The following is a 26,288-nucleotide window of genomic DNA, read 5'->3' on the forward strand; positions in this document are numbered from 1 at the left end:
AAGTAAAGTTGTCAGCAGCTAATGTGTGTTCTGTTTTGCTGCTGATCTTTTATTTCCCCTACACATGTCTAAGGCATTAGTGTAGCACAGACAGTACACACCTGACTGGCAGTGGTTTGCTATCGCAGACATCTTTTCACTAAAAATCCTTTCTTTAAGATTTTTCCTTCTGAGAAACTAAGAGGCCTCAGAGACAGAATGTAAACAATGGTTATCTGCTGCTGTGGAATGCAACAAGTCCACCTGTGATTAGCCCATCTTAAATGTTTATAATTAATGGCCAATCAAGGACTGAGCTATCTCAGAGTCTGAGAGAGCTGCCTTTGTTATCATTCCTTTCTTGTCTATTCTTAGCTTAGCTAGCTGCTGAGGAAACCTTTTCCTTCCTTTTCTTTTTAGTATAGTTATAATGTAATATATATATATCATAAAATAATAAATCAAGCCTTCTAATCATAGAGTCAACATTCTCATCTCTTGCCTCATCCAAGAACTCCTGTGAACACAGTCACAGTTTGCAGTAGGCCTCCTCAGAAGAAGCACTTGTGTTCAGCTTTTTGTTCCAGTGCACACTAGAATTATCTAATGAATTTAGGCTGGGTGGATGTCTACAAGGACTCAATAATTTGATCAATGTTTCAAGCAGATGTAAAGCTGTGAGCATGTTGCATCTGAATGGTTCTCTGGATGTTTATCTGCTTCTGTCATGTAAAGAAACTGCATGATGTCAGTAGGTGAATTCAGTAAAATGTCTATAATATAGCAGAACATACATAAATTCATGTATATATATGAATATGCCTTGAATCAAACAGGTGAAACCCAAAGAAATACAGTTCTAACATACAAATTTTCTGAATTGCTCTTGAAACATTTCTATTTCTTCGCTCTTGGGCCCTATGTGACTGTGGTTTCTTTCCATGCACCAGTGAACTCTGTCCAGTATTCCCACATCTTATGATAAAACAGTGCTGCCCTTCAGTTTTTAATTAGTTTGTATGTGCACTGCTGTGGGGAACCTACTACAGTTTATCTATATCTGGGCTATTTTCTTCAACACCAGCGTTTAAAAAAAAAAATCCTGTGTGTTTAGTTTTCTAGAAATACCTATTATCTTTAAATAAGTGATGACACTTATTAAAATTCAAACTGACTTAATGTCAAAATATAAGAGAGTTCTGAGAAGACATTTTTCAACGCCTTGAGCTATTTTCTCAACCCCTTTAGCTATTTGCTAAAATAGCTCTAGGGAAGTGAAACAGTCCTAAGTCATTTAGTCTTCAGTAATCCAGAGAGACTGGTGGCTAGAGTTACAGTAACTGCAGTTAAAGCACTAAATAGTGGCAATCATTACAGAATCATATCTAGCAGTCTCTTGGAAATAATAATGATAAAAAGCATACTGCGACTCTTTGCTGAGATTTAAAAAATAGACAAGAAAATGAAAAAGACATTTTTGGTCTCTTTGGTATAAAAGTGATTACTATTTATAATAGGCAATGATAATCAGTATGCAGTATCTAGAGAAATGAAGTCTCCACATACTTGAGAGCTATAGTAGGAAGAAAAAGGAAGTTGAGATTAAAATATTTTGAAGTAAATGCTTGACATTAGAACAAACTCATTGAGACACATAGCTAAACAAACAACCTCTTGTCACTTAAGTCATAAAGAAAAGAGCAAATAAATACATTTTTTAAAAATTATATCTAAAATAATAAATTTATTTAGAAACTAAAAATGTCACTGCTTCAAAGAACCAACCAAGTGCAAGAACTATTAAATGAATAGTTATCAAAACCATGACACATGCAACAAAATGTATGGAATATACCTGGGGTAATTGAAAAGACGGATAAGGAGATTTCATCTCTGTCCACCTCTTATTTTTACAGAATATGTGAATGAAAAATCTAAAAAAAATGGTTTTTGCCTTTTTTACCCCCCCTCCCATCTCCACTCCTCTTTGGGACCCATCACATACACTGGAGTAAATTTTTTATTGTCTGTTTCCATTAGACAATGTGAATTTGAGACAATAAGGCTAAAGATTAAACAAATTGATAAACTAAAGTAGCTTTTGGATTTTTCTAGGTTTTGTATTCAGAGACCTAGTTTAAGAAGCCTTTTTTCCTCAAATCTATAAAAATATATGTAAGGGATTTTTTTTTCCCTAAAGAAACATATATGGAAAAAAGAGTAAAATTTATTTTGGACTTGAACACTTTTTTTTTGAAAAGTAAACATTCAAGGAGAGAACATGCTAGACAATATGATTTTGAAAATTAGATGAAGTTGTGCCAGAAATGCATTAAGATAATACTTACAATGGGTTTAGCATTGACTTTATCACCTTCAAAAGCAGTAAGTGATTTCCAAGGTTGAAGTGATTTAATTCCTCTATTGCATTTTACCATGCGCAATATATTTGGCCTAAGATCTGTCATATCCAAAGAAATATGTTTCTGACCTGGAAGAAGAAAAAAACCAAGCTCTTTCTTCAAACAGAAAATTAAGAATTGAAAAAAATTTGGTCTGGTTGTTGACATAATGTTCATGTCATAGGATTTGGGCAAGCACTGCAAGACTAGAAGAGAATTCCTGCTGTACCTGAAAGGAATAGCAAAGTTACTAATGACTTCAGTGGGACCAAAATATTCCTTCCTACTAAAGGAACAGCTAGTGATCTAAGTCTTTCACCATTTAAGTAACATAACTTTAAGTCCAATATGATTATTGCAAGCTATTTTATCACTTGTTTCTAAATACCTTTCTGAATATACAAGAAAGCAAAACAGGAGGAAAAAAGAAAAATAATGAAAAATCTCATTTTTTTTCAAATCCTGACAACAGTACAGATGGACACAATGGACCATTTCTTATAATGTACTTAAAATAATACATAATTCTATATATTCTATAATGTAATAATAATGTCATAGAATAGGTTGGATTGGAAGGGACCTTAAAAATCATCTAGCTCCAAACTCCATGCCATGGGCAGGGACACCTTTCATGAGACCAGGTTGCTCAAGGCCCTATCCAACCTGTCCCTTAATACTTCCAGAGATGGGCTACAACTTCTATGGGCCCTGTTTCCATACCTCAACACTCTCACCAAAAATAATTTCTTCTTAATATCTAATCTAAACATACTCTTGTTCAGTTTAAAGTTATTCCCCCTTGTCCTTTCACTACATGCCTCTGGCAAAAGTCTGCCTCCAGACTTTTTGTAGGCCCTGTTTAGGTACTGGAAGGCAGCTTCTCTTCTGGAAGCCTTCTATTCTCCAGGCTGAATAGCCCAGCTCTCCTAGGAGAGTTGCTCCATTCCTCTGATCATGTTTGTGGCATTCCTCTTGCCCCAACAGGTGGACATCCTTGAGTTGTAGCCAGAGCTGGATGCAGATCCCCAGGAAGGGAAGCAAAGCAGAGGGGCAGTCTCACCTCCCTTGCCCTGCTGACCACACCTCTTTGATGCAGCTCAGGTTAACGTTGAATTTTTGGTCTGCAACTCCGCCTTGCTGGGTTATCTTGAACTTCTTGTCAATCAGCATTCCTCAGACTTTTTCCTTAGAGCTGCTCTCAATGCATTCTTCTTCCAGCCTGCATTTGTGTTTGGGATTGCCTTTATATGTGCATCTTGAATCAATAGACTAGTGTCACTACTGTGGCATCCAAAACTATCTGTGTAAAGCAAATAAAAATTCAATTCACATCTACAAATTAATTATAGTATTGTGTTAATTTACATTTTATTGGATCCCCAAATTGCCATTTTGATGATAATCAAAGCCAGGTGAAATGTTAAACTACTGCATTTAAAAGAAGATGCTCTAGCAAACAGTTTATTCTTCCATGCACACACACACACAAAATTCCATTCCAAGAAGGTGACAGAATTGATCTATGGAATAGTAAGAAATTTCTGAAAATAATTATTATTGCCTTTTTTTTCACACAGACTTTTTCAACCCTATCTGAGCTCTGAAAGACTGAACAAAAGAAAGACACAATTAAGTGGACTCAGTAGAGAGGATTCAATATTCTGGGACCTTTCATGGCATAATGTTTCAGTTACAAAATATTTTTTGTTAAAATAATATTAGTAACATCCATAAACAAGTTATATTTTTATGTAAAACATACAAAAGGATATATATAATTTAGTATCGAGTAAAGGATCCCTTAGATCCCGTTTTTAATCAACTCAGATTTCAGGAAAGGTCTTTTATTTCCAATTTAGTGATTTTATCAGCCATTTTAGTTTATTTTTCTTGTTTCATTGTTCTCCAGTGTTAGGTTTTTCTAATTCTCATTCTTACAGGTACCTATTGCTTTAATAACTTCACCTTCCTCCTGCCCTCTCTACTGTGATGACAAAGGGTAATTAAATATTAAAATATTTGGTTTTGGACTTCTGATAGTATGTAAGAAAAAAGGCTAAACTGTTAAACTTGCGATATAAGGATCGCAAATTCAAGAAATAGAATGAAATTTTCAACCCCAGAATTGCCTTTCATTTTTAGGTACCAGGTATTGCAAACAATTTTTTAAAAAATTTGGGTTTTTTATTTTTAATATGATTATTATTTGTAATACATATTCTCATGTATTCCATTTTGGCGTATTTTTACTGCTACTATTACTACTACAGTCATCAGAACTTTATGTAAGTGTGGGGAAATGCTTGCCTTCTCCTTCCAACAGAGATAATGCATTCTAGACAGTGAATGAAGACTTTTTACTCTTTTTATTTCTGATTATCTTTCTACTGTTTGAAGACTTTGTCTTGTTCATCTGGCCCCTTACTGATTATTGCACGTCTTTTTTCCACACTGACTTGCTATTCCTCCTGATTTTTAAGTCCTGGTATTTGCATTACCTATCTCAACTCAGATGCTATCATCTAGCTTCAAATCTTTTAAATTTTAAAATTTTGCCTGTCTCTCATAGTGCACTGAAGAAGAACTGATTTTGAAGTCTGATATTGAAGATTACACTTCCAAGTGCTGAACTTCCCAGACAGAATTTGGGTGGATTATTGAGAAGCCTCTGCTATTAGACTGAGCTAGATGGAGCGAGCACAGTAAAATAAAGCTTTTCCAAATGTCTTAGGCAATAAATGATTACCCAAAACCCAGATGAGACCACAGCTTTTTAGTCCTGATTTTGCCCATGAAAAAAAGTATTTTTTTCTTCTTTTTCAGGATGCTATTGAGATAATAAATCTGTTGTTTTCCTTTTTATTTTCATTTTATTGAAAGAAACAAGACTACATTTTCCCAAATTAGGGGGTGGGGGCGTGGGGAAAGTACTCTTACTTTGTATTCCCTAAATAGGCTTGCTTTTGTCCTTTAATAGAAAATAATTGATAGTTCAGTCTCTGACTTAGGCATTTCCTTCTTTAGTACTTATATAAAGCTTTTCAGCAACAAAGATTTAAGACAATTGTAATGAATGCTTGTTAAATTTTCTCTCTCTCACAATGAGCTCTCACAATTACTGACTGAATATTTAGTTGTTATACTGAATTCCTACAGTAAAAGGGTAAAAGAATGCCTTTTTTTCTTGCTTTGAGCTCATAATTGAAAAGAAGCTAAGAGCAGACTAACATACATCTATTGTCTAAAAAAAATATTGAAAGTTTTGAATGCTCCTTGAAGCATTTCAAGAAGAAATTTTAGTTGCTTTCCTGTCAAGAGTTTAGATTTGCTTTGATTACTAAGAACCCTCTACTATGCTAGGTCTGAGGACAAAACCACTGAAATCTATGTATGATTTGTTGTACCTTTTTTTCTCTTATCAGGAGAAAACATCTAAACCTATAAAAATATTCACAAATGTTGCCTGACGGTCATCTGCTTCAATCTCTGTCTCAGAAAACATTCACTTTCTCTCTTTCTCTTCCAGTGATAGTAGACTTGACAAGTTTCACAGGCATTCTGTTTCACCGCTATTCTAGCCTGAAGATTGCCTTCATTTTCTTCTAAAATTAATCCAATGCCTTCCTTTCTGCAACTTGTTGCAGTTCTTCACATTGTTATTACTATTATATTTAATTTCTTTCCTTGTCATGTTTTATCCTACCACACCCTATCCTTTTCCCTTGTGGAACAGAGAACAAAATACACCTACCTCTTTACAAGATTTTTCATAGCTGAAAACTCCTTTCACGCTCTCATCCCTTCCTCATGTTCTGCAGACTAATCAAATCATTCAGCCACAAGTAAAAGGCGCTGACCATTAATCTCTTCTGATTTCCTTTCAGTTGCCTCATACCTTTCCTGAAGTGAGAAGTTCAACAGAAAGAAGACTTATATTGAGTCCACAGACTCTGAGCTCACATTTCTGAACATTTTTCACAGCATCTTCACTCTTCTGAAAGAGAAATCTCATGACTACCAGTACAGTCATTTTTGTTAATCTCACCAAAATTTTTTTCAAAGCATTAAGATTTCTGCTTCCCATGGTCTCAGGTTGATGCCTCCTGTATAAGCTACCAAGGCTAAACCACTATTTATGCCAGCCGGCTGCATTCCCACAAATACTTTCCTGCATGCTCTTTTCTTTCGTTCACTGCTTTAGCTCTTGTTCCTTTCAGAGTTTTCAAATGTGTTTGATAATTGTTCTTTTATCAGTGAAGTATTCAATCTATGTCCTGATTAAGACAGCTTTTGATTCATCCACACCATATATAAATCTCAGAATGCAAGGCTTCTAATATGTAGCCTTAATATTTATAAGTGTTTTCCTTAAAGGTGCTGAAAATTCACATTATGATTTATTTCTATTTCAGTGAGTATTAATGATACTCAAAATTGCAGGAGCTACTAAGCCTTTTCAAGATTAAGCCAGGTTGATTTTCCTTAAGAAGGGCACAGCTAGTCAGACCTAGATGGCACTTAAAATTGTGAAATAGTAAAATAATCTTTGTTTTAGTCAAATAGCAAGGATAGGACAAATAAATAAATTTTACATAGTTTATAGACAATGAATATTACATTTATTCTTATAATTTTATTTAGAAAAAAGCTTTTATTTTCTGTCATTCAAATCCTTTTAATAGCTTCTTTTTATTTCTAGTAGAGGTTTTAATTGGAATGAAACATTTGAAGTAGTAATTTCCCTCTCTTGTTTAACTGCAGACTCTCTGACCAAAGTTATTTTTTTTTGGCTCATGCCTAGCTGACATGAGTCAGCTGGTAAGGTCCTAACTTCAGAACTGTTGGAAGTATAATGCATCATAAACTAAAAAGAATTTCCAGAACAACCCTGAAAATGTTGCCTTTTATCTTTTATTTTGTGCACCTCACCAATGTTGAGACCTAAAGTGTGGCATTGTGTTGTTTATATGGGTTTTATTGTAAAGTTGGTTATTTTTATAAATTAAGATTTTGGGCTGACCCTCAGTTCCCCCCACGTTCTCCCTCGTAATGGTTTGTTCCTCCCGCCAGTTACCTGTCTATCATTGTAACCAACGCCCTTCATTTTGAGAATTATCTATGTCAGTCTTCCCATACCTAACATATGATTTGTCCCCTGAGCCTTTTCCCTCCCCTGTGCCATTCCTATTGGTTCACTTGTGTCCCTCGCTCCTCCCCTGGGCTTTGTTCATTGGTCCCTTGTGTCTCCTCACGTCACACCCATCACCTTTATAAGTGCCTCCCCAACTGTTTTTCTCTGACACCGTTACCAGCCCCGCCTGGGTTAATAAGGCGCCTTGGCATCCATATGCGTGTCCACTCCTTCCTTCCTTTACCTCTGTGCTTCGCAGTCCTGCTCTTGCCTGCGTCACCATGCCACAGATGGAGCCACTACTCAGGGTTCTCACAGAGGACCTGGCAGTGGCGGGATTCGTGGTCTCCACCGGTCACTCCGCAAGCGGCTAGCCAGCCCCGTCAGCTCCAGTGGCCGCAGGACAAAACTGCACAAAGCCTGAAAATGACCATTGAGCAATGAATCCATTTTACTCAACATTATGCTTAAGCAATTTTTATGGTTTGAGGGGAGAAAATCAAAAGTACAAACTATTTTAAAAACAGTCTTTCCTGCGTTATTCCACCCTGTACAATTTCAGACTCAGTGGCCACATGCTGAAACATCACTTTGTATTGTGATATACTGCCTGAAACATGACATTTATTACAAGTTTTGGTAGGAAAAGAAATAGCTATGTATATTCAGTTTGCTACTTATTTCTCAGGGTTATCAGAAGAAAAACAGCCAGCCATTTACATACTTCACTTATAAAATAGCTCATACAATCCATTTCTCAAAGTATTCATCTCAATTCACTTTGCTAAGATGAAAGAACTGCAGATATTTCTAGAAAATTATTTTCTGTCTTTGGCAGAAGCCTTTGATAAACACTTTGATATTGGATTGACCAGTAACATGCCACTTTCAGCAGAAGGTCAGGTCTTTTTTTGTTTGTTTGAAGAAGCTACAAGAAGTTCAACAGAGAAATTTTTAACTCACTCATGTAAAGGAGGCCAACTCAGCCATACCATGTCTGAAGAGCAACACAAACCTGATAAATTACTTTTGCAGTCAAAGGCTTAGCTGATTGTAGAGCTATTTCCTATCACATTCTTAAGCTGGAGCTGCTCTACACTCTTATGCTTGCCCCAGATGTTACATTTCATCAATAGTGAAATGTACAGAAGGGGCTGATTCAGGCTGCAAGTGGCTAGTAATTGAGCATTGCCATACAGTATAAAGTTTTTCTGAACAATTCAAAAAAGTAGCTGGCTTCAAGTGCTGGCAATCCAACCATGATGAATATAAGCCATTGAGTCCATTTTCATTATAATACAGAGAACACCACTACAACCGATATTTACCTGCTAAGAAAATACCTACATTCTCCTTTCACGGGGTTAAAATATTTTTGTCACAAAGACAAAAAAAAAAAAACAAAACTGGAAGAACTTCCGGTTGTGGAGTAATATTACAAAAATGCACCACTAAAATTTCTGTCTTGAAAATTCTGTGGGGACAAATTTCACAGTAAGGTGTAATGTACAGATAAACATTTGTGCACAGACTATATGTTAGCACCCAATAAAAGGTGTGCTAGAACATTAAAAATTGTACTACTGAAGAACATTTTCTTAGTGACTGAACTGACACATCTGAAATGGAATTAAACACAAAATTATTTTTCACTTGCAAGAAATAAGACCCTTCATCCCTTATAGATAATCCATGACTATAGATATTTGAAACAAACAAAAGAGCAGTGAAAAAGACCAATTGTTTCTCTAGACTTTAATCAACTCTTTAAAAGATTCTTCCCTATTTTGACTTAAAAATGAAATTGAAATGAAATTTGCATTCAGCTTTTAGAAAACTTGCAATAAAACTCTTCTATGTCCAAGAAAAGAGAAAGTTGCAGGAATTAAAATTATACAACCACCAAAAAATCCCAAATTTATAATGAGAAATGCTTTAGGTTCTTTCTCTTTGTTATTGTTCAGGAGAAAATTTTCTTTACAAAATCGTGGTTAGGCTTTATTCTTAAGAAAAATAAACCCAACCAATGAGGAGAGCAGAGTCCATATTTACATGGCTGTGGTAAAGAAATAAAAAGGAGAAACAACAGAGTAATCTGCTATACTGTTCAAGGCTTTAGGCTAAGATTGGCTAATACTTGATTGTTTCTACAGCATGTTTTTTAATGAAATATATTTTGTAAGAGCTAGAATTCAAAAAGGTATCTAACACTTTTTTTTCCAGAATAGTAATTATGTTTGTATTTGGCAAGTAGATCTGTTATAGAAAGGCAAAGAACAACTTGTAAACAATTTGAACACTTTCAAAGAAAACCTGGAATGCAGAAAAATGAGGAAATAATAAAGCCAAGTTAGGAATACAGCAATGCAAAGAAATTATCAAAGTAAAGATAGGGAGACAAATGTAATGAAGTAAGAGAAAAAAACAAAAAAAGTAAAGACAGCAAAATAAAATCTGACACTAAAGATGAAGCTGATGCGAAAGAATAGTTACCTACATCTTTATCTAAAATGTGCCTCTTTTCTCACAGGAAGTTCTTCCTTCTGAGGATGGTGAGATAATGGAAAATGTTGTCCAGAGTAGTTGTGGATACTCCATCCCTGGAGGTGCTCAAGGCCAGGCTGGAGGAAGCTTTGAGCAATCTAATCTAGTGACAGATGTCCCTGCCCATGTCAGGGGGTTGGTCCCTCCCAAGCCAAGCCATTCAATGAAAAAAAAAATCCATGGGCAAGTAGAGATATTACTAAGTATTGATATCATTCTATTGAAATTCAAGCAAATAGGGAAGATTGATATAGAGAAAGGCAAATAGCTCCCATATTCATTGAGCTAGTTAGTTTGTTTCTCAAAAATACAAATCTTTGAATTATTTTCTGAAATTTATTTTGCCCATTTTTAAAACATATCTAGTGTTTTTAGACAAGCCAGTTCCATCCTTTGATGTAACTACCCATATTTTTTTTACCATGGCTTCATGATGCTGTAGCTCTACAGCTAGAGTTGACTGAAAGATACAAGCTTTATAAAAAAAATAAAATTAATGCATTGTGAGACAATGTCATGCCATTTGGAATTTCAAAATTTTGAGTTCTTATCAATACATACTGCAGGAAACAGGTTACGTGCATCTGAAATTCTTAGCAACAGCTTTATCTTAAGTAGCAATACTAGACTGGTTATCTATTCTTGATTTTCAAAGCAATGAATGGGATTATTGCCACATGCATAATGCTGAAAGATGTCTTTGTTGTTACATTTCCCAAACATATTCCCATAGTTTAACTGAAGCACAAGATTAAACCATGTTTCCTGCATTACATTTTTAATTCTCTTCAGTTCACCTTTGTTCTTCTTTTCCTAGAACTATATATCTTCACAAATTTTTCAGAGTTGATTGATAAACTTTCCCAGAAATAAACTGGTTTTTTTTGTTAAGAATAGAATATGTTGTCATTATATGACAAGAGTTCTATTATCATTACAATGCAAGGGTTCCATATTGCCAGAGTTTCACACCTCATGGATGTTTCTTGTAGGCAGCTCCTCTAGGCACTGATTCTCCCTTGTCCTCACAGCAGCCAACTCCTGTTCCCCTCAGCCAACCAATCCACTCTTTTATAACACTCTTCTGATTGGCTACAGGTGTGGTCTGTTAACATCAGGCCTGCTCCTAACCCTTAGGAATTGGCTCAGCTGCAACTCTTTAGGGGGTTAGATTATTTTCTGTACTACCTTTATTTACTTATGTTCTATCCCCCTACAGGAATATGTTTTAATCTCAAAGACATGTGGTTGGGTTGGACTTTTGATGAGACTAGGAAAGATAGTAGAGTCTTTCAAGGAAGTTATTTAGGTTTCAGGGAGGTGTCAATCAGTTTTCCAATGCTAAATCACCAAGCATGGATTGCAGTTTAGACATTTTCTCCTAGCAACCAAGTGATCAAAACCCTTAGAAATGGTAGAGAACAATTGTTATTTGAATGCAGTTACCTGTTTCTACCAACCTAAATCAATATTTAATTCATATTCTAAGTGTGTCTTTTATCTTATAGACTTTTCCTCTTTTCAAGACAAGAGTGCATGCTAATCAGGACAGACATCTGTGTTCATCTGTGAGGTGAAATCCTACATCACAGAAAACACTTGAACTCTTTAGCCTGAACCTGCACTAAGCATATGGCTGTCGGGTGAGTCATGGGAACTCTCTCCTGGCTTGAGCTTTTAAAGGCTTTTAAACACAGTATTCTTGAGTGCATGTCAGGAAAAAGGAGATGGTAGCGGCAATTTTACTCATGCTAATGCAGTGGTGTCTTTCACGCCTTAGCTTATCTTAAAAAGAACTTCAAAAAACCGTTCAAAAATAAATTTTGTGTAAACTACATAAATTTATAACCTCCCATCTCTGGTCTGTGTGTAATCCTATTGTAATTTCTGAGCTAGCAGGATGTTTAGTCCCACTTACAATGAGTCATTACTATAAGTATTTCTGTCACTTGTTGCAAAATAAGCAGAGGAACATCACTGACAGCTGTTACAGAAAAAAACTACAAAAAGCAAAGATAATTTATTCTTTTATAGTAATTCTTATGTTGCTTTTCATTGCAATTTCAGTGCTGCATTATTATTATTATTATTTTTCACACACACACACACACACACAAAACACTGATAATGAGGGAGATGCCATGAAGGAACAGTGTTGAAGATTCCTTCTGGTTAACAGAATATGAGCTATTGCTTGCTAGTACACACATACCTGTACTTACTTGAATATTCTAATGTGTGTGCTCTAGCCAGAACAATTTAGGATGAACACAAACATTAACAGAGCAGCATTACTGTTGATTAGAAAGGTTCATTTAGCATCAGTGTAATTGTTATTCCAATTCACTTGTACTAAAATCCAGCCATAATGTAACTATAAATTGACCCAACATTTGCATTCAGTTTTTTTATCCTGTTGTTACTACTACTATAATTCTATTACTATTACTATTATTATTCAACTGTGATATTCCAAGTACAAGGTTTTGAGCTACCTAATCTAGTTGAAAATGAAGCAGATGATTGTAGGAGGGTTAGGTAAGCTAAGATGACCTTTGAAGGGAAAGGGATTTTTTTCATGTGGATGATGGGTGACAGGAAAAGCTGCAATGGTTATAAACTGAAAGAGAACAGGCTTTGATTAGATGTATTTCTTGCTCAGAGGGGTTGTGGATGTCCTATCTTTGGAAGTCTTCAATGCAAGGCTGAATGAGGCCCTGAGCAACCTAATCTAGTGAGTGGCACCCCTGTCCATGGCAGTCTGGTTGGAACTTTAAGGTCCCTTTCAATCCTAACCATTTTATGATTCTATGAATCTAAGTAACAATACAAAGATTGAATAAATTCAGAGCCGCTGTCTCAGTTGAATGACTTTGCTGTCATATGTTTCTTTTCGGCCATGCAGAACTAGTTAAAAAAAATCTATCCCCTTCAATTTGTTTAACAGGCATAGTTATGAGGTTCTTATCTGTCTTAACAGTATTTTCAATGTCCACATGAGAAGTGCAAATTCAAAAAATTACCTGACCTTAGGCCACCAAAGTATAATATGAAGAGGTGGAAGAGGAATAAAGTCTATATCTAGAAATTATAATAACTTAGGAAAAGGGATAGAATGGAATGTGGAATAGATGACTAAAAGAATGTGAATTATTGTATTACTCATCATTTAAGCCAAGAAAGTTGGGACAAAACTTAATTAGCAAGTTCAAAATAGCTGCTGGAAGTAATACACAGGTCTGGTTTTTTTTCTTGATACTGAATGTCATTGTTTTCTTCGTCTTAGTAGAATTACTATGATTTATAACAATGTTGTCAAAAAAATGTGATATATAAGAGGAAGAAATGACAAAGCCTTGAGTGATACTGATTTAATACATCCTCTTGCATTGGTGGTTGTTTTTCTTAAGGGCAGGAATTCTCTCACCATTACTACTGTGAAAATAGTGGCAAGGAGCTTCTTTTCTGAAAATATAGTGGCATAGATGAGGTGGTCTACACTTTTACAGTGAATGTAATCAAACATTTCACTACATTTAATTCACTGAGTAATAGCCTACATTCTCCATGTGTGGGAGTATTTGCAACTGGTCATCTTCCTAAATAGCACCCTGGAGTTAACTGCAAATTACTAAGCATGAATTGCAAAGATAAATTCTAAGACTGCATCATAAAAGAAGAGCATGACTATAATTTTCCTTGCTAGACAGTAAGAGAAGACTGTTATGAATACGCCATTTCTATAAAAGCATATCTATAATATTATAATATAAACAGAAGAAAACACATTGACAGGATTTGCCAAAGAATTATTAGAACTTTGAAGATGAAGAATTAAAAATTCAAAATCCTCCATCTAATGTTTTCAGTTTTATTTCAGGTGTCTATTCTTCTTCTTCTTTCACTGTAAATAGCTTGCATATTTAAGCTAAGAGAACATTTTCTATTCTTACGATTTTCTAGAGCCTCCAAAAATAGCATGACTTTAAGCATGTTTGTAATCACTGCAAAATTTTAACTATCATCTTGTGATATAGCTTTTGAAAATATAAAAGGTACCCTGATGTGTTTTTGAAGTGTGTCTTAAATTTTTTTAGGTCATTCACATTTTGAAAACCAATTTATTTCTTTTTTGCTCTTTCCTTGTCTCTCCTTAGAATAATAAAATACTCTTTTTATAAATTAGGTAGAGGATGGTCTGCAAGGCAGGCATAGAAAGACTCTGACGCTCTGTTGTTCTTAATGTACTCATGCTTGTTATTGAAACCAGTGGATGTTTTGAGAATCACTTTCAAAAGTATAGAAAGAAGAAGAGAAAAAAAGAAAGGGAAGGTACAACTAGATAAATAACATGCCTGCTACTTTTCTGTTCTTATCTCCAGTTTCCTGATTTCTCTGATTCGAAAGTTAAGGTTTTCAGACAAGAAAAATTCAAAGCAGCCTTGAGGAGACCTTGACTCAGACTGCAGTATCACATCAGTGCTACTGATGTCAAGAGTACCTTGACAGTATTTTTGAATGGCTAACCATTACCATTCACATCAGCACTGACTGCTGTCAGTGCAATAAGAATGAAATAGGAATAAATATCTCTCTTACTTTTTCAAAGGTAAGTAATTTTCAAATGATGAATGGATGACAACAGTTTATAGTAGTAACATATCAGACCCTTATGGAATGTAGGACACAATGAAATGGAATGTCAGGAACTTTCAGACTTGACATTAGAAAATGGTCTTCACTAAGAGGATGGTCAGTCATAGCAACTGGCTTTCCAGAAAAGTGGTCATGGCACCAAGCCTATCAGAATTCAAGGAGCATCTTGATGGTGTTTTTAGTCATACTATTATTTTAGGTAGTCCTGGAAGGAACAGGGAGTTTGACTTGATGATTCATATGGGTTCCTTCCAACATCAGATATTCTATGTTTCCATGAAATAGAATAAACAATATACATATTACACCAAATACATATAATGAGGCTTAATAAATAAGTAAACCATAAATGTATTGCCTTATTCTAGGCATTTTCACATAGATGAAGTTTTTATTGCAATGCCTAACTCTTAGGAGGATGGTTTGTCACTATATTTCAGTTTGTCACTATATTTCATTTTGTCACTGTATTTCAAGTGTCTTGCAATACAGTTTACAGAAACAAGCACAATGAAGAAAGCAGCAGTGAAGTGATAACATTATAAAAGCCAAGGAGAACATCTAGGGAGCTTTACTTCCTTTGCCAAATATATTTTATATTTGGAATTTCATAGTTAATCTTATCCTAAAGCGCTCAAAGTAGATTAGATCTTTCTCTCTTACTGAAGGCATTGCACAATCCTTTTTAAATTTCATAAAATGAATTATTTTTCTGAGACAAGATAAGGTTTCTATATGTTTGATTTTATTTCCTTTATTATCACTCTATGGTCAAATACTGAGTTATGTGATATTCTGAGTGAGGCTGTTCTAGTCTTTTCTTGCAGAAGCTGTCCGGGTTTGCAAAAAATATTTTCATAATTATTGGAGTAGAAACTAAAACGTAATCATCCCAAATGTGCCTTCAACTCATTACATTATACTTTCCTTGTTAAAAACCTCCCAATAAACAAACAAACTGAAAACCGCTCAAAGCAACAAAACCAAGAAAAATAAATTAAAAACCCCAGTCTTTAATAGAGAAACTGTTCTTGAAAAAAAGAATTCAGGCCAGATACATCCCCATTCCTTTTCGATGTGCATTCTAAGAATTAAAATACAGAATCATGTATTCCAGTGTGTAATCTATTCCATTTAAAACAGCTTCAAATGAAGAAAATGAAAGTAGCCCTTATTATTATGTTACATGGCTGAATAGATAGAATATTTTTCTGCTTTTCCAAAATCCAAGTTCAAGTCTGCTCAGAACTGGGTAATACAGTTAAGTCTGGGTTCTGTACATTTGCTGAACTCTTCACATAGTGTGATTATTTGGGATGGTCCTGTGCAGGGCAAGGATCCTCAATGATCCTTGTGGGCTGCTTGCAACTCCGCATACAGTTGTACAGAGATGTTAAACTGCTCCTTACCTCACTCATATTGCTAGGAGTTTATTGAATACTAGTAACTATTACATTTTATATGCACATGCTTAAATGGTATGTATAAACTTAATTCTCCCTTTGGAAATAACTATAAAATTGCAATGTAACTGTGAGTATACCCCCAGCTGCATCCTGTATCACACAACTTCTGCTATGACTATGTCTCTTCCTCTCTCTTCTCCCTTTATTTCCCTAATATCCCTTCTCTTTACTTCTCAAAATGTGTCCTTCTATATCTCTAATATTAATAAAAAGTGCTGATAAAATTTCAGTTCTTTATCTCACTTTTCATGTAAATGAATTACCTTTCTCTTTTATATAGACTATAATATAAATAAGATTTTTAAAATGTTATTCCATTACTTAAATAGAAATATTTGTGGTGAATCTAAAGAAATACAGAAAAGTCAAATAAAATTGCTACTGTTTTGATTCAGAAAACAGAATTTTTGGTAGCTTAACTGGTAACAAAAATAATTAAATTACACAGAGCACCATGAATTAGATAAGCAGTGGCTGTTATTAAGAACTTTAAACATAGACATTTACAATCAAAATAAATTTCTATAATCTTTATGATACTTGTGTAATTAGAATGCACTTACACTATTAAAAAAAAATACAGAATGCTGAGTTAGTGTATTTGTGGTACTATATACACTCGAGCAGACTTATATTTAGAACACAGGTCATTCTGAAGGAAATACATAAATATGTCCAGAGATCCTTATGCACTGTTGGCAATAAGTATATAGTAAGAAATAACATATTAAAATTTACAACAATGTTACAATAAATCACTTATTAAATAGATTGCACAGTATAAATTTACAGTAAAATACTAATGCACTTGCAAGTGAGAAAAGCCCTAGAATATACACTCAGCTATCACATGGCCAATTTTAACTTGAAGAATAGAACTTATTAGAAAGTTTTCACATATTGTTCTTCATAATTATGATCTGTACCTCATTTTGGTCAGGTTGCAGCATCCTCTCAAAAACTAGCAAAAATTGACCTTTTTTTGAAGGAAATTTGGGTTGGGACATAGCATTCAATCCTTCTTCAATTTTTTTTTAATTCTCTTTAGGAAAAAAAGAAAAACAAAACAGTTGGCAATATGCCTATTTTTTTCACTATGTTTCTTCTTTATATAGCATATATTAAGCAGACTATGAATAAAATGCCTATGTTTGGATCCAAACCACTCAGGCACTTAATATTAATTGCTTTGACAAAACAAGTGTCAGAAAAGAACAAAACAAAACAAAAAACCCTGACTGAATATCTTTTGTTCAAGTCCCAGCTCCACTAAATCTTTCAGACAGAACTTCCTTTGTGGAAAATTTTAATTCCCACTTTTCTCTTTAAAACAGTAGGTGTCCCTTGCATGAGCTATAAATTTTGCATAATTGGGCAGCCTAGGATTCTTTCCAAATTTTCTATGATGGGCATAATTTTTCATCAGCACATCTGTCATAAGTCTACAAATTTCTAAGAACAATTATCCAAAAGAAGTAAATTATGATTTATGCAATGCCTATAAAATGTGATAGAGAAAACCTTGTCTTTTTCTCTCTATTCAGAAAACATTTGTTTTGTCAGTTTGCACTTTAAACACCTCCTAATAATATAGAACATAGGCAACAATCTGTTGTTTCCTCATGCACTACTAGTTTATTGAGGCAAATTTGTAGTTTCTTATGGAAAACATATGGCCCTTTTGAAAAAAAAAAAACCACTCTGTATTACTCCAAAGAATAATTTATTCTATGAATAAACTGGATTTTCCCACACTGGTTTGTGTCGCAGACATCTTTTCACTAAAAATCCTTTCTTTAGGATTTTTCCTTCTGAGAAGCTGAGAGGCCTCAGAGGCAGAATGTAAACAATGGTTATCTGCTGCTGTGGAATGCAACAGGTCCACCTGTGATTGGCCCATCTTGGATGTTTATAATTAATGGCCAATCAAGGACCGAGCTATCTCAGACAGAGTCCGAGAGAGCTGCCTTTGTTATCATTCCTTTCTTGTCTATTCTTAGCTTAGTTAGCTCCTGAGAAAACCTTTCCTTTCCATTTCTTTTTAGTATAGTTATAATGTAATATATATATATATCATAAAATAATAAATCAAGCCTTCTGAACATGGAGTCAACATTCTCATCTCTTCCCTCATCCAAGAACCCCTGTGAACACAGTCACAGGTTTGGCAAAGACAAAATGTAAAAAGAGATTTCATAGCTGCTTTGTTGCTCTTATGTTCAAGTTAAACTCGAGGATGATAAAAATGAACGCTCCTCTTGCTTTGGGCTGACATAGAAACTCTGTGTGTTTTCATGGCGACATTTTGGTTCAGATTTCAGAAAGTAAGTAGGTACTGTAAGGTGTTATTCTTGTATTACCTGTACTACCTCCAAGAAACCTCAATTACTGCTTTGGTCTTTGAATCTCCAGAACAGATGAAAGCAAGAAATTATCTAAGTATAACTGAGTGGCAAATGAAAACAGAAGCACTTTGGACATTGACAAAATTAGTCAGTCAGCATCTTACCTATCTTTGTTTGAGATTGTGATCTTTTTCCTTGTATTAGGTCCCTGATTTGTATGAGAAAATGAAGGTTAGTGGCTGTTTCTATACTGTGAAGAAAATGCTTTCTGCTCCAATTGAAGATTCATGTATATTGATTAATATAAAATAGTCTGCAATAAATTTTGCATTCTTTATTTTATATTGAGGTTTTTGCAATCAAGTTTACTACAAGACTGAGGACTGTTCTGCTGGGGTGCTTGCACTAAACTTAAACGCATTGGCTAGGGAAGGGTGCCCTATCCTGACAAGGAGGTAGAAGATGGAAAGTTTAGACACCCTGGGGTGAGTGAGTGGCTTCTCTAATCATCAAAATCTATTCAATCCCTGTCATGGTTTAAGCCCAGCTGGCAAATAAGCATCACACAGCTGCACGCTTAATATTCCCCCCTCCTCTGTGGAATGGGGAGGAGAATCAAAAGTAAAACCTGTGGATTTTTATAACAGTTTAATAATTAAGAACAAGGAAACAGTTATTATTAACAGTTTAATAATTGAGAACAAGGAAAAAGAAAATATTTATAGTAAATAAGAAGAAGGAGGGAAAGGAAAAAAAACATGAAGAAACAAGTGGTGCACAATACAACTGTTCATCACCCACTGACTAGTGTCAGACCCCCCGCTTTCCAAGCCCAGATCAGCTACTCTGCTGAGTTAATCCTTCCGGTTCACGTACAGGGCATGACATTCTGTGGTGTGAAATATCCCTGTGGTCAGTTTGGGTCACCTGTCCCAGCTGTGCTCCCTCCCAGTTTCTTTTGTGTTCCTTCTCAGTGGCAGAGCATGAGATTTGGTAGGGGGCAAAAGTCCTTGATTAGGATAAACAAGACTTAGCAAAAAACAAAGCATCAGTGTGTTATCAACACCAGTCTCATTCTGAATCCAAACCACAGCACTGTAACAGCCACTGAGAAGAAATTAATTCTATCCCAGATGAAACCAGGACAACCACTCCCTGATTAAGGTCAATCAATAACTTGGCAGATGGTGCAGTAACCAAAGACAGGGAAAGACTCAGATCCTGATGAGATCAAAGATACAAACCCTTATCAAAGAAAGAGCCCAAATCATCAGACTGTTCGATGAATTAATGCTGCCAGAGTTCAATTTTTGCCTTAAGATTTGGTATATTTTTTTAATAGAGTATATTTTTTTCTAGCACAACATAGAAGGGGAAAAAAAATCAAGTTGGGATGCTTGACTTTTTTCCCTAAAGGGAGACCTGGGTGGAATTGAAATATCTAGTGAAAAGAAAAATTATCAGAAAGCAAACATTTCAGCAGCCACCACCTTTGAGTCTCATCTATCTGTGTATGGCTGGCATTCTGAATCAGTACCTTCAGCATCTACATTTCTATGTTGAAACATAATACAGACTGAGGAACTATGTGACATCAGAGGGACCAGATTTTGTTATGATATATTTAGCAGTGCATATACTTAAGGAAAGGAACCTAACTTTCTACAAATATATTGTATATTTGTGATCTCTCAAGAGCTCTCTCTGGCTGTGAATACTTCACTTAAATTCTCTATGCTTTGATTTGCCTGCCAGTTAAAAAGAGAGATATAAATCCTTAATAAGAGTCATAATACTTTACATAAAATGTATCAATATTTTTAATCAATTCCGTGTCCTTGGAAATAGAGAATTTTAGCTGAAGGAATAAGAAATTTCCTTGGTATTTTTCCAGAAAACATTTCTTGCTTAACTTTCCAGACAAAACACTTTGCCCTAGTTGGAGTTGACAGTAATTTTTATGACAAATAAATTAAGTTTCATCATGATTATATTTTACTGTTCAGAGAGTTCCCTGCAGACTGGCTACATGTTGTTCATCATTTAGCAGAGCTGATTTGACATCAGTCTGAATTCCATAACAGCCAGTGTGTCATTTAAACCACTCTTGACCAGAGTGATTTAAAGTATCTTCAACTGGCATGAATGAGGTCTAACATATTTATTCTAAGTCTGTTTTCTGGAGCAAATAAAATTAGAAATAATTAACTAAACAAAAATTACTAAACTAGCTTAATTCATCTAGAAAATATCTAGGGTGAAATTAAAAAGTAAGAAAAATAGAATGTTCTGCATCAAACTTTTTTTACTACTACATGTCTGAGGACCCTGGATTTTGTTTTGCTTCTTTTTCTATGGCATTGTATAAAAAAAAAAAATCTCTCCAACTAATATGTGCTAATTGATATATGTATTTGTATATGGCGTCATAAAGGAGATAATTTTAGTTCAGAATAATTTTCCACTAGTTCTAACACAAAAGTGGAAAAAAAAAAAGTCTGCTGTGAATAGATGTTTAGCAGATGTAACACTGTCATATATAATCTATAAAACATTATATCAGCAACAGGGCCCTTGTTGATCTAATGAACAGTGTGTGCCTGGGCTTTAGCTAACTGTCCCAGTTCTGCCAATTACGAAGCGACAAAGTTAATTCCCTTGAAGTCAGTGCTCTGAAATACATTACCATGATACCATTAAAACCCATTCAACCCCACATTCCGTGGAAGGAGACAGAATTGCAATTGGTTTTCTATGTCAAGGACTGAATTTTGGAGTGAATCTGAAATGCTCTATGGAAATTTGAAAACTGGGTGACTGAACATGACATGTCCCCTTATTAGGAAGTGCCACCCTTTCTAGATTCCTTTAAAGACAGTTGATAGAACAGCATATGTTGACCCACAAGCTGAAGTGGTTTTGTGATGTCAGGATGGAAAATAAGATTCTTGAAGATATATATGTCAAAGAAATCATTAAGAAAATAATTGAAACAATTAAATCTTCAATTCCATGTAGATTCCTGTAAACCTACTGTTTCAAGTTTCGGGCAAATTAGTGAATAAAATTCCTACCACCAACCTTAGTTGTCCCAGATGTCTTAGTCACTACCATGCTGACACACAGTTCTCTGAATTTCAAAGAAACTAGAATTATTAAGGATTTGGTGGAGGAGACTGAATATCACTTCTACACAGAATTTATCTTTCTTAGGTACATGGACCCCTTGGACAACCGTTGGACTAAACCACTTACGTTTTCTGAAAGTAAAATGGGAAAAGTGATCACAAGGGTCAGGGTGGATAAAGAGCAGGGAGAAATCTTGTGCAGGAAGGAAAAGCATGAGATCATGAGAATGAGAACAGACTTGTGTTGAAGAAAACAAGGATAGAGAAGGGGATCAGTTTGGCTGTGATGAGATAATGACAAAAGACAAAATTAACTAGTGTAAATTTTATTTTTTGCAACCAGATCAGCAAAATGAATGTAAAGAAGCAAGAAGGCTGGGGGTAAAAAAATTGAAACAGAAAAAATTATCCAGATGAATATCAGCAAAATTGGGCTTTACCACAAACTAAATGTTGGGATTTTTTTTTCTATAGATGTTAAAGAATGAGGGAAACAATTGTGATTACTTGCAAAAATATTAATTTTGGGAAAGACAAAGAAATAAAGTTAGCCTCTGTTGACTTCAGTGCTGCATACATGATTATGGTTTGAACAGGTGGGAAGAAAAGTTCCCCTTCTAACTATTTATGCATGCATTTTGCCATAGTTGCAGATATCTAGATAAGTATGGATGCAAGTAATTGATAGATTTATTGATGAAGAGAACTAACAATACTTTGCAGAAGTACAAGTTGTTCACTATATATATATGCTTACACATACATTCCACAAAATGTCAAAAATCTATATTATTCCAAGAAGTTAGGAAGTAAAATTAGCATTCAAATGTGATCAACCATACAGCAGAACCTAGAGGCACTGAGAAACTAAAGGCTAGATGTGCCAAGAAGCCAGATGCTGCCTTTGGAATAATATTTTTCAGCCTTGGCATCAAAAATCTGTGATGCTATCCAAATAATTCCCACACCCTATAAAATCTGTTTTCTTGAAAAAGCATATTAGCTGTATTAACTATCCAGCTATAGAATAAAAGTAGATGAGAGTTAAGATCTAAGCAATCTATTTGAACTTAGATTACAAAAAAGGAAATTTATACACTTATAATACTTGAAAATGTTTTTGATATGACACTTAAGACAAGAAGATGGCTATGAGAAAGTTAGAAAACAAGCATTATTCTCTGTGCTCTCTGAGTCTTGTTTTCTCTTTCTAATACATTGCCATGAATTTCACCCTGCAATATTAGTAATAAATAGAATCTAAGACAACAATCACAAATAACTCTTATGAAGCCAAGTTAATTACATATAATCATCCTTTTATGGTATTTCCATTATGAAATACCAGCTTTTTACTACAGGAATTTTTGATCTAGAGATAGCTACTGAGGTAATGGGAGCTTTGCTCTTAGTTCAAGAGTCTTGAGATTGTGTCATAAAGTTTTTACTTTAAGATTTTCTGGACTTGATTTTTGGTGCATTTTTATGATCTTTACTGAATATCTACCATACAGCTCACAGCTCATAAGTGATGGCAAATCCCATTGGAAATTGTAGAATAAAGAAGGAGTCAGAGTGTCAAAGAGGTAAGACTGATCCAGCAGGAGCTGTGTGAATGGAAGAAGCTTGATATTTTCCTTTTCTTCCCCGTCAGATCAACTCCAGTCCCCAAGATTGCTCATCATCTTTCCAGTTTCCTAGCTGTGTAGGTAGCTGTTTAGGTAGCTCCCTAAACAATTTCATTTCAGTTGTCAAATACTTGCTGTTCAAACTGCTTAAATTAACTTTGGGTTTTTTCTTCTGAAAAAGGTCAGAAAAAGCTTAAACAAGGAGCTTAATGGGCAGCTCTGATTCAGAGTAGTGATAAACAACTGTGGCAAAATGAAGGCTTGGGGCAGCAATTGCTTTTCCTGAAAGAAGTACAGCTGGAAGATCTATAGAATGAGAATTTATGCTCAACCATTCCAGATGGATAACAAGGAAAAAAGTTCCAAAGAATTGGTAAAATTCAGTGCAAAAGTGTTTTAACAGAACTGATTAATCCAATGATCTCTCTTTTGTGTTGACTTCAGAATCACAGAATCAATTAGGTTGGAAAAGACTCCTGAGATCATCAAGTCCAACCTACCTTTTACAGTCCATTCTGTTTTTCCTTTGTTTTCAGAGAATACACCAAAAGGCTATATCTATGTATCTATGAATTTGAATACCAATTTTTTTTAATCAAGTGTGAGTGTACTAAGAAAGATTTGCATTAATACTACTCAAGCAAGAGTATTGTATTGTGTTGTATTGTAAGGATACACTACAACAGCATTTATCATCAAAGTCAGCATCTACTGATATGAAGTGGAACTGCCTTTGTCACTATAAAGTAAGTCCTATCATCTCCAGAATCCACAGTCCATTTGCACAGTTCCCCCCAGGGAAGTTTACTTCTGAAAATAATCAACAACAGGATAGTAATTTTTAGTTAAAATGGTTAATTTTCTTATGGAATGTCAGTGCAAAAGAGACAACTATATCATGTTACCAGAGTTCTCCATTTTCAGCATGATTTCTCCCACTTCTCTGATGTGTTCTGACAGGAAGTGGTCTGGCTCCATCTGTTCTATAGGATTTCCATGGATAGCTGAAAATAACAGAAAGATCTCCCGTTAGAATTGTTTTCTAGGACCGATCACACACAGATTCTACTTGTGCAGCATGTACTCCAGGGCCCTGTCTCAGTGGCTGCTGTTGTGCACACTCTGTGTATCAATCTGTCTTGTATTGGCGAGTCCAAACATGGATCCAGAACTTCAGGTGTGGGTTCACAGATGCTGCATGTAAGGTAAGGCACACCCTGAACTCCTTGGATCTGCTGACTACTCTTCACAATACAATGAATCAGAAGAGTAAAAGTGAGTTTTCAATCAGAAGAGTAAAAGTGAGTTTTCTCACTTTTACTCTTCTGATTCTCTTTCCTGTGCCAGTGGTGATGGAGTGAACAAGGAGTTGTGTAGGGCTGGTTGCTTGATGGGTTTAAAGAACAAAAATAGTTCAAAACCAGACTATCTTATACAAAGAGAGAGAGTTTGAGTTATATATATGGTTGGTCACATAAGGTAAATAAATATATCTCCCAAAATTTTTATTGTCTGACCTGAGAACTCAGTGGCATGATTTGTGGAAAGGGTAAGACTAGAGCTTGAACCCAAACAGTTCAAAGGCATAATTTTGCACAGAAAGATGAAATAAATATAAAACTGTTTTTTGAGGTCTCTATGTGTCCATTCATCACATGTAGCACTCCACTTCTTAGGGAGGCTGCAAAAATAAATTAATTAATGTTTATGATAGACTCACATTCCCCAGAGGAAAACTCACAAAAAAATAAATAATTCTGTCTTAGAAGAAACATTTGATTAGTGTCCAGAAATGAAAAATTTTGAATAGGTATAAAATACATTGTAAAAACTGCTTGGTAACTGAACACCATACAACTTGGGTACTGAATAAGAAAATTAAAAGTATGTGGTTTTACTATATTTCTATGAAAAATTCTCTTTTATTTAGAATGCATTACACCTTGTCCTGTCACTATGTGGTCCTGTAAAGAGTCCCCTTTTATCTTTCTTCTGGCTTTCTTCAGGCACTGGAAGGCCAAAATTAGGACAACCCTAAGCCTTCTCTTTTCCAGACTGAACAATCACAATTCTCTTATGCTGTCCTCATAGGAAAGATGCTCCATTCCTCTAATCACCTTGGCAGCCTCCTCTGGACTTGCTCCAACAGGTCAGTATTCTTCCAGGGACAGAACTGGCTGCAGCTCCCCAGGTGAGGTCTCACAGGAGCAGAGCAGAGAGGTAGAATCCCCTCCCTCACACTGCTGGCCATACTGCTTTGGATGCTGGATGTCCTGCTGGAACACAATTGGCTTTCTGGGCTGTGCGTGTCCAGTGCTGGGTCATGCCTAGTGTCTCATCCCCAAGTCCTTCTCAGCAGGGCTGCTCTTGGTCTGTTTATCCCCCAGCCTGTGTTGATACCAGCGCCTGCTGTGACCTGGGCGCAGCACCTTGCACTTGGTCTTATTAAACCTCAGGACATTCCTGTGCACCCACTTCTCAAATTTGCCTAAGTGCCTCTGGCTGGCATCCCATTCTTCAGGTGTGTCAACAGGACCACTCAGCTTGATGTTATCAATGTTATCACATATTTGCTGAGGATGCACTTAATTCCTTCACCTGGGCTATTAATGAAAATATTAGATAACACTGATTCAAATAAAACCCCTGAGGGACACCACTTGTCACTGATATCTATTGGGACTCTGAACCATCAGTCACTACCCTCTGGGGAAAGGACTCAGGTTCTTGAAGGACTCAAGCTATTAATTGAGAATAAAATTTAAAAATTTTAATTGCTTATCTTTCAATAGCAAACCTTCAGAAAACATTATATACAAGTAGGTATAGTTCTTAAAAGCAGAAAGAAAATCCATTATTTAACTGTTCATTTAGCATATCAAGTTGTTAACATGGAACTGAATATTTTTTCTAGTGCAGTAAACTTCATAAACATACACACCTTTATGTAATCATGCACAACAACGATAATTCATTTTTGTGCTTCTACCAACACCGAGTTAAAAA

The sequence above is a fragment of the Agelaius tricolor genome, unplaced genomic scaffold (genome assembly GCF_023055355.1).
Source record: "Agelaius tricolor isolate 1412-34295 unplaced genomic scaffold, bAgeTri1.0.p SCAF_7, whole genome shotgun sequence".
NCBI classification, from domain to species: domain Eukaryota; kingdom Metazoa; phylum Chordata; class Aves; order Passeriformes; family Icteridae; genus Agelaius; species Agelaius tricolor.